The sequence below is a fragment of the Benincasa hispida genome, chromosome 6, assembly GCF_009727055.1.
Source record: "Benincasa hispida cultivar B227 chromosome 6, ASM972705v1, whole genome shotgun sequence".
In the NCBI taxonomy this organism is placed as follows: Eukaryota; Viridiplantae; Streptophyta; class Magnoliopsida; order Cucurbitales; family Cucurbitaceae; genus Benincasa; species Benincasa hispida.
The window spans coordinates 26,981,410-26,996,702 of record NC_052354.1 but is presented as its reverse complement, the minus strand read 5'-3'; the positions used below and the strand labels follow the sequence as shown (position 1 = coordinate 26,996,702).

Sequence of the window (15,293 nt, the reverse complement as noted above, 5' to 3'; positions counted from 1 at the left end):
ATTGCGAAGTTACTCTTTCCCCAATTATCTTAAAGTAATTCTAAGTAATTTTTGTTAAATGATTGTGAGTATTTTTTTTTTAAAAAAATATTGTTTTATATTAAAAATTACTTATTAGTAAATCAATTTTGTTAAAATCACTATTTCTAAAAATACGAATTCCGAAACATGCCTTAAATACGATAAAAATAATTTAAATAATTTTAAACATCACTCTCGAATATGTCCTTAAAAGTGCAAGCTCATTTTCTCTTATGAAAAAAACTTGATCAGAAAATTTCATTACAAAATAATATATATTTAACCTATTTTTAAAAGATGAATTAGAATTATAGAATAGTAATCATTATTATAAAATAACTTAAATGACTGAATAATCAAGTCTGGGTGGTGTAGTTGGTTATCACGCTAGTCTCACACACTAGAGGTCCCCGGTTCGAACCCGGGCTCAGACAACATCGGTTGTATTTTTTCGTTTTTTCATTTTTGGTTGGATTTATTTAAATGCAAACCGCAAGGAACAGAAAATTCGAAGATAATTTTATTCAAATATTATTGCTTTATTTGCTTGATTGTCAACGTATATATAGTTTCTTAATTTCACCATTTTACATAAAATTTCATTAAACAAATATTAGACCTAAAAAATTATCACGTAATTTTTTTTAAAGAAATAAAAAAAAATAGATGAAAAAGAGAAGATGAGAACTATTCGAGTTTATGAGATCCTTTACTATTCACTAATTCCAACATCTCTTTGATATTAGGATAAGTTTTACACGTTAAGAAGTCTTCCACAACTCTGAGAATTATGTATAATTAACCATTTTAATATTGAATAATTTTAAGAGAGAATTTCACTTATAAAATTTTAAAATTTTAATTTATTCAACTTAGAAATTTTATAGCTATAAATTATATTTTCCATTTTAATATATTATGTTACACACATTTTATTTTTAACCAAAAAAAAAACAATGAGTTCATAACATCAACTATTTTTTTTTTCAAATTTAAAAATTGACATATTTGAAAAATATATTAAAATGTCGTTTTAAAAACTTCCAAACAACAAATCCACATTTTCAAGAAAACGAAAAATATAACCAATTTTCATACTAGATAGGCTCTTAATTCTCTCTCTCTTTTTTTTGACCATTAGAAAAAGTTAAAAAAATATTTACACTTATAGTAAAAAGTTCCAAAAATGTTTTGTACTTATAGCAGAAAGTATATATTTTTTCTTTTTGTCGCTTTTAGAAATATATCAAATTTTATAGGCAAGTTGTACAAAAATTTTCCATAATTTTCATTTGCATCTTATTGAAGATTTAAATTAAATGTATGTTGCAACTTTTACCTATTTTCAATATCTACTCAATCCATTTACTATAATTATTGAGAGGCCTTTTGGTTTAAAATTTTATAGAAGTCCAAGAATTAAGAGTGCTTAAAAATTATAAATCTGGGTAAAAGATTGTTGGAATCAAGACTGACTGTGTTTTATAAAATTAATTGTGACAACTCTATAAAATTTTATAGATTAATTGATAAATAATAAATTCAATTCACAATTTTGAGAAAAATAATTATTTAACAATTAAATAATAATATTAATTAAATTATTAATATCAAGTATTTGTAAAATGAGTTATTTATAATGGAAGTTACTAGGAAAATGATCAATTATATAGTATTAAATTAAACCAAACTTTCCTTTCAATAATTAATTTATACTAGAATAATTTTAAACAAAATAATTTAATTTAATCTTTATTCATAAAAGGAAAAAGTAGGAGAATAAAATGATAAGAGTGAGATGAAATAAAATAATAAAACTAAAAGAAAAACATAGAAAATAGAAAAGATGAATAATAGATTGAATGAAAAAGGGGAAATGAAGAAAATAAATATATTAAAGAAAAATAGAAAGAAAAACATGTAAAAATATTACAGAAAGCCGAAAAAATTATTTAAAAAGTTGAAATAATAAATATAAAAAGAAGAGAAAATAATGAATAAAAAAAAAGAAAAAAACAGATGAAAGAAAAAGGAATAAAAAACGGACAAAAAAAAAAAAAAAAGAATTAATCCCCCAATTACGTGGGAATAAAAAGCATGCAAAGACAGACAAGAATTTTATAGATCCATATACATTCCCTCCTTTTAGAAACTCCAACCAAATGGGGTATGAAGAATTAGGTAAAAGTCTTTCAAAACTCATAACTTTTTCAAACAAATTATTAAACTTGGGTCTTGCACAAAAGAAGACTTAATTATAGTGCATAAAATTGACAAATTGAATAAATCTTTTCAAAAACTCAAAAAAAAAAAAAAAAAATCCAATTCAATGTTGTTTTCCTTTAAAGCTTCATTTATTTGTTTTTTTTTGGTCAACTTTGATTTTTCTTCCTAAAATAATGCTTGTTGTGTTATTCACAAGTAATCAAAATAAAAATTAACTTTTGCAATATCATTTCCTTCCTATTTCTTTCATGAAATAGTTTCTCTCTTTTCAGAGGATGCTAAGTATGCCAATTTTCAAGTCCACATTTGAGATATTCTAAACATTTTTTTACAACAAGTGCGGAATGGGAGATTGAACCTCCGAACTCTTGGATCGGAGTGTATGTTAATCCACTGAACTAAGCTCACTTTGACGAGGTATCCTAAACATTCTTATTCATCGTTCTAAATTTTAAAATCAAACTTTTAAAGGAATATTATTTATATAATATTTTATTTAGGTTAAATTACAAGTTTAGTTTTTCAATATGGCAACATTTCAAGAAATAAATCAAATGTCATGTTAACATTTCAATAAAAAATAAAAAGATAATTAAAATGAAAATGAAGGGACCAAAATGGTTATTTATTACAAGTATGAGGATCAAAATAAATTTTTTTAAAAAAATATATGAGCTAAAATGAACCAAAGTTAAAAAAAATACATGGATAGCAAAATGTGAATCAAAGAATGTAACCTAAAATAGTATTTAAACTTAAAAATTTAGACCTTTAAGTGATAAAGTTGCATAATGTAGAAGAACCGAACTTCTGGCTTCGAGATTAACACTATGTCAGTTGAGTCACCCTCATTTTGACACTTGTAACCTAATTATTTGTATTAAAAATAATTCAGTTATATTAATATAACGGCAGAGAATTAATATATGATATAAAAATGGCATTTACTTACGTGGTAATAATCATCGACTAATTTTATGTTTTTAGCGTTAAAAATTTTCCAGCTTGGGTTTTGCAGAATTTTATAGGATTTCGAGGTCAATTACATATTTAGTCTTGTATTATTTAATTTTTTCTATTAATAATTCATAATTAAATACCAGAATTAGTAAACTTCTTTCTTTTTTTAGTTCCTAACCAAATAAAATTTTTAAATACATTCGTTTCAAATATTTTCCTTCTAAACGAGATAAAAAAAAATTCTCAAATTTTAAATCATACGATTTAATTTGAAAATATTTCTTGAGATTCCAAGCAAAGGGTAAATACTACACAATTATTCTCTAATCTTTGACATATGCATCATTAGTCGTAACCACCACATCGATGTGTAGTCATCTACATTTTCCTAGTTACCTCTTTTCCCCAATTAATTAAGAAACTCATCGTTGACATATGTGAAACTTGAAAGCCAAGTGTGATTTTTCTCCAGTAAATTTTAATTTCATGATTATATAATAAAATCTTGTCATTATATAAAATAATAAATGTCAAGATCTTTGAATTAGATAATTTTCATAACATAAGTTAGAGTAACATACCTTGATCTATGATGTGTTAATCTAGGAAGGGATTGAGTTACTTTATCTCGTCCTTCATTCAAAACTTGATTAGATTTCTTAACGAGGAGAAAAGAACAACCTTGAAATGAGTAGAGTGGACCAATCCACCAATCCCTAGAGTTTTATATATTAGCCCAATAAAATAATAGGCCTAAAAGATAAAATAATATCGTTGATGGCAAAATTTAGCCAAGCGAACTAACCTGACTTCACATGCCGCCAACGGTAAATTAATAATTTAAGAAAAAGTTACTTGCAAAACGATAAAAAATATCACACCCGCATGGTGCTTGCCACAAATACTCTGAAGCTTAAGTCAAATCTCTGCACAAAGATAGAAGCAAGAAGTTGTAGGGAGAATGATAGCTCTAGAAAAGAGCTATGATTATGTCCTTGTACAAGCCACGAATGGAACTCCTTCTCCACATGGATCTCCTTCTTCAAGAACGGATACCACCACTCGAGAACCCTCTGTATTCTCTTGGGATAAAAGATTCAAGCAAGAGTTATGGACTTTGCTTAAATCCTTGGAAGAGGGAAAGGAGATGGAGAGAAGGAGAGAGGAGATTCTACTGAGAACTTTTCTCTTTTAGAGAACTCTTCTCACAAAATGAATTAAGGAAGTAGAATCATACACAACCAACTTGAATTAATAATTGAGAGAATGAGGGGAGGGAGTTGTAACTCCTTCCCTTTAATTAATTTCAATTATATTAGTATTAATATATATATATAATATATAAAACAACTACTTTATTATGTATATACACTATATTTTATATCAAATATAACATATAGCCTATACTTTTATATTGCATCAAATATAGTAAAACTATAGATTTTATTTTTCTCTTCAACAACCATGACATTTAATGTAAATTATATTTATATTAAATTCATTTACATGAATCTCATCCATATAATTGATATTTGGATCATATCCAAATATTTAATTCCTCTTAATAAATTCATATTTATATTTAATTACATGAATCTCATTCATATAAATGGTATTTGAATCATATTCAAATTCCTCTCATGTTACCTTAAATTATAATGTATCAAATACATTATATTAATTATATCATATATATATATATATATAATCAATTTAATTAATAATATCATATATAATTAATTCTTTCAATTAATTTGAACACTTCAAATTAATCCTCGATTAAATCTTTGTTGAGCTATAGAGGGGATCTTATGGATCTGTAGATTGAAGCTTCAAAGGTACTTGGATAATTAATTAAACTCTTTAATTAAATTACCCAATGCACGACATGGTTAATTGTCGGCAGTCCACTAAAGGCTAACAGCAACACTCTTCACACTACAGATAAATTTATGTGTCCATTGGATATAACCAATAAATAATGTGATGACCCTTCACAAATTGCTCGTAAGTACAGCTGAGCCAAAATACCGTTTTGCCCCTGTAGTTACGTCTAACTCCTTAAGTACCACTGATTCCTCTAATGAACAATAAGTCATAGTCCAACTATGACCAAGTCCCTTTTAGGCTAGGAGAGGGTGTGACCACTATGTTTAAGACCCGAAATCAGTCCTTAAGAGAGCAATTTATCTACTTGCCTCTGCATTAGGGAATGAGTGAATTTCGTCTTGTGTAGCTGTGTTCCCAACTTAGATGAATCCCCAAAATGGTAGGCTTGTTGAGTTGACAATCTGGCCACTCTCACCCATATAAATCAAAGGACCGCCTTCATGAACAGGACTTCACAACTCACTCAAGATTCAGGTCATGTCACCTATGGTCATTCTAGTGAAATGTAAGTCTCTATTATTAATGGTGTTATATAAAGAAACTAATTATTTCATGATTCGTTCTTATACAAACTCTTTGTATAGGATGTCCCTGCTCACATGTCTTCATATGAATGATTAGGATCAGATCATTTGTAGCACTTTATAACACTTGTAACACCTACAAAGCGGGTCGTATCCATAGTGTCACTAGGATAAGATACCCAGCCTTATCCATCGACTGCAGACCATTTAGGTTATGATTTAAACAAGATCCACTTGTATTTCTCTACATACTTGTTTAAATTACATGAAATAACCTCAAATCTTAGTTTATTAGATTGAGTATATGCTTATAAAATAACACTTATTTTATTATCAACAATATGTTTATACAAAGTTTACAAACTACGAGATTACAAAGAGATTTAGGACACCAATCCCAACACCTATATCTATCAATTTTATACACTTCATATGCACAAATTGTTTGTTTTATAGGTAAATTCGTCTCGAAAGGGAAAAATAGTCATTTAGGATAAATATGAGCTAAATTGGAGTTAAAATGCACCTTGGAGTCAACTAATTTGAAGAAGTCACGAAAATTATCAAAATGTCACTTAAAATAAGCATCTGGCAATGCAGGCAGCGTTACAACCCTAGCTCAACACTCTAATGCAACACTAAAAGGCAATAGGCGAAGAAACAAAGCCGTATTGCCACTACCCTGTGGCGTTGCGATGCTACGACTTTTGACGGAGCGCTAATGAATGTGTGCACGCACCTTGTCGCAAGCTAGCATCGCACTACCTTTGCAGCTCTGCCCCAACGCTAGAGGTCTCAAATCGACAAGAGAGTTGCAACGCTGCACCCTTGATATAAAATCAAATTTTCACCATTTTACATAGGAGATCAAATCTCTACTCGATTTTCTCTCAATTTCTTATTTTCTGCACTTTTTCTTTGTTTCTTACCTTATCTTTGATGCATTCATGTTATTCCTTAATCAAATCTTGAAGAAGATGCTACATTAAGGTAAGTAATCTAGTTTAGTTTAGGTTAGATTCTTAATTTTCTTGGTATAAGGTTGAATCTTCAATAATTTCTCATGTAATTTCTTGAAATTCTATAATAAATTCTTGCTAAAATTGATTCTTGAATGTGAAATAATTTTTACCATTAGATTTAAGAATTTTTGGCCAACTTTCTTTTATTCAATGAATGCTAGAAATAATATCATGTCTATGTACTTAATTTCTTAGGGCAACCACGACTAAAAAGTGCGAATGTGCGAATTTAGGTTATTGGGATTAATCTTGTTCATGATTATGCATGATTAGTAATTCAAGAACAATTAGGCTAGTAACCTAGGCTTTTTGAACTACTAATCCGATCTTAGTCAAGTATTGCTCTTTTTTAACGCAAATGAACAATTAATTAGGTCGCTATCGATTCTTATTAATTAAGTCATTTAGGTTTGACTAATTTTTTAATCAAGAAATTAGGGTTACACATTCCTATGCTTTTATGGTATATAAACTAAGTGAATAACTAGCAAGAATCTTGATTTTGTTAAATGTCCATGATTACCAAGAAAAATTAAGAGGAAACCTAACTAAACTAGATTATTTTAATAAAAATCAAGTTTTCTATTTTTCAATGTCTCATTTGCTTTTCTTTTGCACAATTTTGTCATTTTCTTTACAAAATCCCCCATCACAATAGAGTTCGTTAATTGTTTTAAGGCTAGTTGATGGTTCTCTGTGGATTCTACCCGTACTTACCGCTTATGCTATCTTTTTTTTAGTGTAAGTTGTAGGAATGGAAAAATTACAAATAATATTTATTTAGGCTAGAGTTTAGAAAACGACATTAAATCCTTTCTAACAAAATGGCATCGTTGCTAGGGAACCAAAGCAACTAGCCTTAGACAATTTTTGAGTTCTATTAAAAAAATATTTGAGTCCACTTGTTTTTATTATGGTGGATTCAATGAACATCTATTACGCGCTTCTTCCGAGGCAAGCGGATTAACGAAAACAAGAACAAGAGGAAAGAGAAATTAATGAACTTAGAAATCAAATATCCAAAATAATCTCTCTTGTTCAAGATTTGGCAGCTAGGCAATTGTAGGAACTAGAGACATGTAGAGCTTGTTCACTTCAAGGACATTCATCCACAGTAGGTCCCCAAATTTCGCGTGGTCTTGTGCTGATACCTATTTCTCTTCAGAGATGCCTAGCCCGAGCTTGACGTCGATGCATTATCCTTCTGTCAATTAAGGTAAGTCATTAGAAGAGTTGGTTATGGAGATTTCTAACAACTATTATGAATTTTTTCAAGAAATCCATAGGCAATGAGAATTCTCATTGCAACCATCCTCTAATCATACTGACTTGAGCAGTGAGTTAACCGACATTCACTACCATGTTCAGCAGCTGGTTTCTCAAACTTCAGGTTAAGGTAAGACATTGGGATCTTTAATGTGTGAACTTGCTAAAAATTCTTCTCAGTGTGAGCAGGAGTCTATTGAGTCTCACCTGGAGACTCAAGCCCCCATGCTAGTTGAGATGAATTATATTTCTTAGCTTGCACATTTCATGCCTCCACTGGAGAGATATTCAAAGCTTCTCATTGTCTACGGCATCGAGGTTGACCTTATTGAGGAATTCCCTTGGACGAGTGATGATGAACATGATTATCCCTCGTCCTACCAAAAGAAAGTTTGTGAGATTGAGTATGAGTCTGAACATCCTCTTAAGGAGCCTCAGGTGATAGAGTTAGATGTTACCAAGCCTCGTCCTGTTCTTCCTTCCAACATTTCCTTTATCTTTGAATATTTCTCATCTTTCCCTCATGAGTCTAAGTTAGTTGTAGAGTCTTTTATATCATTAGGCTCAATCGAGGCATTTGAGTCTTTTGATTCTTTCTTTTCTCTTTTTTACATATATTCAAAAAAATATCGAATTCAACCTGTCTAGTGCCTTTCAAATGTAGAAGCACTTGCTAGGCTTTGAAGGCTTCATCGACTCAAGAAAGAAAGGCCTGAAGAAACACGAGGACTTTTACGTGCCTTGATGGGCTAATATGGTCGAGCAAGCGACCTTAAAAATCGTGCTACCTGGAGGCAACCAGGATTTTAAATTTACTTGCTTTCTAGATTATTTGTTTTCTTTTTCTTTTGTAGTTTAGCTTAATTTTTAGTGATAAATAATTGATTGAATTTTGAATCTCTTTCTTTTTAAATGATTTTGAAACAAAAAATAGAATAAAATAAAAGAAGAGGAGTATTTCATGCTTACTCAAGCACCCGTCCAAAAATTAAGGGAATTTTGTGTTCCCCTATCTCTTTTTTGTCTATGTGCTTTCTTTTACTTTTACAACATTGAGGAAAATGTTAGCTTTTAAAGTTGGGGGTGGGTGCAATGCATGTATGCTTTGAATTTGGCTTATTATCTAGATGATAGACCATATTGAGAAATTTTCTATAAATAATGATGATATATGCATATATGAATAACCTTTAAGCAATTGAGCTCGGGTTTTGTGACTTTGAGATTTTGTAGCTTTGATACTTTGTGGCTTTGGTATATTCTTTGATATGATGATGATAAATATCCATAAATCTGAAAAATTTGTGCTCCTTTATGCTTCTAGATACTTTGATGATCTACAAAATTTATAACTCTGAATATTTCAATTTTGTTTTGAATGTTTGAATGTATGAACAAACACAAAAAAAAAAAAAAAAAAAAAAAAAAATCACTTCATTTTGTTTTTGCTCAATCATTTGTTTCTAATCAATGAAAATTGATGATGCACTCTTTTAAGTGTATGCAAACAAGACCTTAGATACAAAAATTTTCAAACAAAACTTCATCTTTTTTTAAAAAAATTCTTATCAATATCATGAAAAATTGAATGCCTTGTTTCACGTTCATTTAAGAATCCTAGAATTCTAGAAAATTTTTATCTTTCTCAATTTTCTTTATCACCTCAAAAGGCCCACCTTTAGCCTTTAGAGTAAGCAACTTGTTTTAGAAGCAAGACTAGACAAAGTGGATAAAAAAGGGCCTAATGTGGTGTATAAAGCAGAAGCAAAATAGTTGCATAAAAAAAGAGTTATTTAATGCATAAAAAGAACAATGATAGCTAGATTAAAAAAAAGTGTGTATGTATGCATGGATAGAGGTGAAAAAAGCTACCTCTGCCGTGTCTAGTTAAGGCCCCGCGAAAAAAGAATGATAGGTTTCCAGCATTGAGTGTGAAAGCTAGCACTCTAGGTAAAAAAAATGCCTTATACATTTCGTGTATGTGAGTTTTTAGGCACCCTTGCCTTAGTATTGCCTCTCTTTTTTACAAGGTGGTATGTCTTAGGCCGATAACTAAGNGTGGATGAGAGTTAAATAAACCCTTTCCAATGTCTTAGACTCTAAAATAATGAGAATATTGCATTCTTTCTTCTATGATTTTTCTCGAAAAAAGTCTTTTAAAAAATGAGTTTCAATTAACTGTTGGCAAATCTTTGACTATCTAAATGATTGATTGCGTTTACTTTCTTAGATTATTGAGACTCAAGATTAGAATCACATGATTGAGTTGAGCCAATTGAATGAATAAAATGAACAAAACCTTTTTACTTGAATGTATACTTTTATTTTTCCTTGCTCAAGAAGATCAAGAGTTAAGTTGGGGGTGTTCGATAGCTCTCAAAAAGAGCTATGATTATGTCCCTAAATCCATCAATTTTATACATTTCATATGCATAAATTGTTTGTTTTATAGGTAAATTCATCTCGAAAGGGAAAAAGAGACATTTAGGAGAAATTTTGAGCTAAATTGGGGTTAAAATGCACCTTGGAGTCAACTAATTCGGAGAAGCCACGAAAACTACCAAAATGCCACTCAAAAGAAGCATCTGGCAAAGCAGGCAGTGTTAAACCCTAGCTCAATGCTCAATGCAACGCTAAAAGGCAGTACCCGAGGAAACAGGGCAGCATTGCCTTGTGGTGTTGCGACACTATGACTTTTGATGGAACGCCAATGAATGCACACGCACACCTTGTCGCAAGCCAGCGTCGCACTACCGTTGTAGCCCTACCCCAATGCTTGAGGTCTCAAATCGATAAAAGAGTTGCAACTTTATCCTTAGCATTGCAACGTTACACCCTTGATATAAAAGCGAAATTTCACCATTTTACACGGGAGATCAGAACTTCACTTGATTTTCTTTCAATTTTCTTACCTTTTTACACTTTTTCTTTGTTCTTACCTTATCTTTGATTCATCCATGCTATTCCTTGATCAAGTCTTGAAAGAGTTGCTACATTAAAGTAAGTAATCTAGTTTAGTTTATGTTAGATTTTTAATTTTCTTGATATGAGTTTGAATCTTCAATAATTTCTCATGTAATTTCTTGAATTTCTGTAATAAATTCTTGTTGAAATAGATTCTTGAATATGAAATAATTTCTATGCATTGGATTTAAATTTTTTTGCTAACTTTCTTTAATTTAATGAATATTAAAAATAATAGCATGTCTATGTGCTTAATTTCTTAGGGCAACCACAACTAAAAAGTGTGAATGTGTGAATTTAGGTTATTGGGATTAATTTTGTTCACAATTATGCATGGTTAGTAATTCAAGAACAATTAGGCTAGTAAACTAGGCTTGCTGAACCACTAATCCAATCTTAGTCTAGAATTGCTCTTTGTTAATGCAAATAAACAATTAATTAAGTCGCTATCGATTCTTATTAATTGAGTCATTTAGGTTTGATTAATTGTTTGATCAAGAAATTAGGGTTGTAAATTCCTATGCTTTTAGGGTGTATAGACTAAGAGAATAACTAGCAAGAATCTTGATTTTGTTAAATGCCTATGATTACTAAGAAAAATTAAGAGGAAACCTAACTAAACTAGATCATTTTAATAAAAATCGAGTTTTCTATTTTTCATTGTCTCATTTACTTTTCTTTTGCACAATTTTGTCATTTTCTTTACAAAACCCCCATCACAAAGAGTTCATTATTATTTTAGGACTAGACGATGGTTCTCAGTGAATTCGACCTATACTTGCCGCTTATGCTACCTTTTCTTAGTGTAAGTTATAGGAATTGAAAAATTACAAATAATATTTGTTTAGGCTTGGATTTAGAATAATGATGTTAAATCCTTCCTAACAGATAAGGTGACTTACTATTTGCAAGGTTATTATGTTCTATTTATAATGGAGTTCATAGGTCTTTCTTGTCACTTTAGGGATAAGAACCTACTTCATTTTCCTATTTGGAAACCATACATTCAATGACTAGAGTTGGGCCACTAGGGATGTTCCATAACAAAGGATTGACCTCCAAGGCCCAGGTGGGCCAAATGACCATGAAGGCCTAATTGGCTTTAGCCTCCAAGGCCGAGGTAGGCCAACTAGGCTTTGGCCCATTTCCCTTTTCTTCCTATTTGTTAGGAACTCTCCTAGATCCGTTTCCTATCGATCTTTTGTCCATTTTTGGGATTAGGTAACTCTATTGGTTTTACTTTTTTTTACTAGTAAAAAATTTCCTATAACAAATATTAAATATAAATTAAATCTAACATTTTCACTCAAATTGTGCATCAACAATTCTTATTACTCTTCCAAAGATCCTTAATGTTGGAGTTGGTTCCCTAAATCTCATGATTCTCGTCGTTTGTAAATTTGTATACGAATTATTTTTTTAATAAAATAAGGCATTATTTTATTCGACATTTAGATTGTATTAACTCAATTCAATAAACTAAGATCCTAGGTTATTTTATGTAACTTAAACATGTATGATTGATATATAGGTGGATCATGTTTAAATAATAACCTAAATGGTCTGTAGTATATGGATAAGGTTGGGTATCTTATCCTAGTGATACTACGGATACGACCCACTTTGTAATTGTTACAAAAGTTGTAAAGTGTTACAAACGATGTGATCCTAATCATTAATGTGGAGACATGCGAGTGGAGGTACCTTAATAAACTTAATCATGTGATCCTAATCGGCTAATAATTTATCCAAGTCCATTGTTAAATTGGCTCAATATAACTCTTATATTATATAGTTTAATAATATATGATAGTAATTTATTAAACAAATTAATAAACTTAATCATGTATTGCATGCTTATAAAATATTTGTCAAATTCACCTTTTAGGTTGGTTCACAGGTAGAGATGTTCTATTTCTATGAGCTTAAATACCCCAATCTTTTGGCATAACCTTCCTTAGACAAAGGTCTCGTATAGACAATTATTTTGTAAATTTAATCTTTTATTATTTCCAATTAATCCTATTCAAAGAAAATAATTGATTAAGCTATTTTTAATCATATTAGAAATACTTTAACATAAGTCTAAGTGAATTAATTTTAAACTATTTAAAATTAATTAAGACCTATGTTTGCATGCAACTCTTGATTATAGATTTTAATCTAATTCATTAAACTTGTAACGATTATAAAATAATGAAATATTAAAACCTATAATCATGCATCTAAGGACATTAATTAAATATAGCATATTTACTAAGTAATATCATGCTCAATGTATTTCCATTTTCATCATATAATATAACATTTATATTAATCACTAATGAAAATAAAACCATATCCATCACACATATATAACAATTATACTAAAGTATGATGCATGGATATGTTTAATAATACATGTTATCATATAATATTACATTTATATTAATTATGATGCATGTGCATGCTTCTAATATCATACAACCATATAGTATAACATTTATATTAAATATGATGCATGATTAATGTTTCATCCTCATGTGGGATTCTAAAACTATATAGTATACATTATGCAACATATTAAATTTAATCATACATCAAATGAAAAACTAAATAAATAGTAAAAACAGACCATATTTTGACACCCCTAAAATTAACTAAATCAACATAATAAATTGTATTGATTTTATTAATTAAAATAAAATAAAATAACATAAAAAATGAAAAACAAAAAAACTGCTCCAGAAAACTGCACCTGTAAATCGAACCCATGACTTGGAACTGCTCCCCGCACGCGCGTCAACCGGCCGGCGCATAGCAACGCTCCTCCAGAGTGTAACTACACTGGGTTGCTTGCTGTTGTAGTGTAACACTAGGCTTCATGCAGCGTTTCTATGCTCGGCTTTAGCATCACGACGCTGTTACGAGCGATGCTACGCTGAGCTTTCTATGTCGTAGGGTAAAGCATATTGTCACAACGCTATGCCTTACGCTCCAGCATTGAATGCAGTGCTCTGCTTTGATTTTCAATCTGGAATGCTCTGAACTTCCTTTCCTTCTCTAACAACACTTGCCAAAGGTAAGGACACGGACTAACAAACTCAATATCATAATTTCATGCCGAAAACAACGGGCCCTTACAACTTTAATCAACATTAAAACAATAATCTAAAGTCCCAAATTTTGAAATTATCTATTTTGCAATCCCAACATTCATAATGTAGTAAACACCCTCATTTTCTCTTATTTTCATTTCAAATTGAAAATCAAAGTGCAGATTTGGCTCTGATACCAATTAAAGGAATGAAATTCCTTTACAGAAGTGTGTGAACTGTTAGGGTTGATGCCTTAAATTTCATAGGGTTCTATAGTTTGTAAATATTTTGTACAAACCCATTGTTTATTTAATAAAATATATGATATTTTATTCCATATTTGTTGCATTAATCACAAACTAATAAACTAACATCTAGGGTTATCTTGTAGCTTAAACATGTATGTAGAGACATACGGGTGGATCATGTTGAAGTGATAACCTAAATGGTCTATGGTAGATGGATAAGGTTGGATACCTTATCCTGGTGATACTACGAGTATGGCCCGTTTTGTAGGTGTTACAATTGTTGTAAAGTGCTACAAATGATCTGATCCTGATCACTCATGTGTAGACATGTGAATGAGGATATTCTGTACAAAGAAGTTTGTATAAGACCAGACCACAAAATGTTTAGTATCATTATATAACACCATTCATAATGAAAATTTACATTTCACCAGGATGACTAATGGGTGGAAAATGGAGAGTAAATATGCGTGCATCTTATGATATGCGTTGATCTCCATGCGTCGATGGTCATGCGTTGGACTAAGAAATATGCAATATGCGTTTAAGAATATATGCGATGACCATGCGTTCCTGCCACAAGTTTTCTTGCTCTCTCACCAAGTATAACGAGATCGCAAGTTTCTCGGGGTGATCCGAGGTTGAACTTAAGGACTTGTAACTAAATGTTTCGAAGTAATGTGTTTGCGGCGATAAATAAAAGAATAAGGGAGTTAAAAGACTATGCTCTACTTCTATTCCTAACTAAACAGATTGAGCAATGGAAGTATGACTATGAGAATTGGTAGAGACGCGGCAACTGTTAACGCGTAATAAGATGCATGGAACAATAGATAAAATGGTGGAGAGGATAAACTCACCACATTCATTTAATTTTGCAATGATGTGATGGCACCATTATTTGCGTTACCTTCTCTGGGTTTTTCTCTCTGATCGCTTTCTTGCCTCTTCGTGGTTTTTCGAGATGTGATCAAGAATATTCTTTGCCTCATCATATGTTTTGTCTAGCAGCCTCCTGTTGCTGCCGAATTGGCAGCTGTCTGCGATGCAGAATTTAATCCATGATAGAAAATCTCCATTTAGAGGCAATCTGGC

The 15,293-nt window shown here is 30.6% G+C and overlaps 1 non-coding gene across 1 annotated transcript; it reads left to right on the top strand.

Annotated features, from left to right (window-relative positions):
• The first annotated feature begins 381 nt into the window (after nt 1–381).
• On the top strand, nt 382–455 carry TRNAV-CAC. The gene has a single exon. It is a non-coding gene; the product is annotated as a tRNA-Val (tRNA).
• Nucleotides 456–15,293: the final 14,838 nt, after the last annotated feature.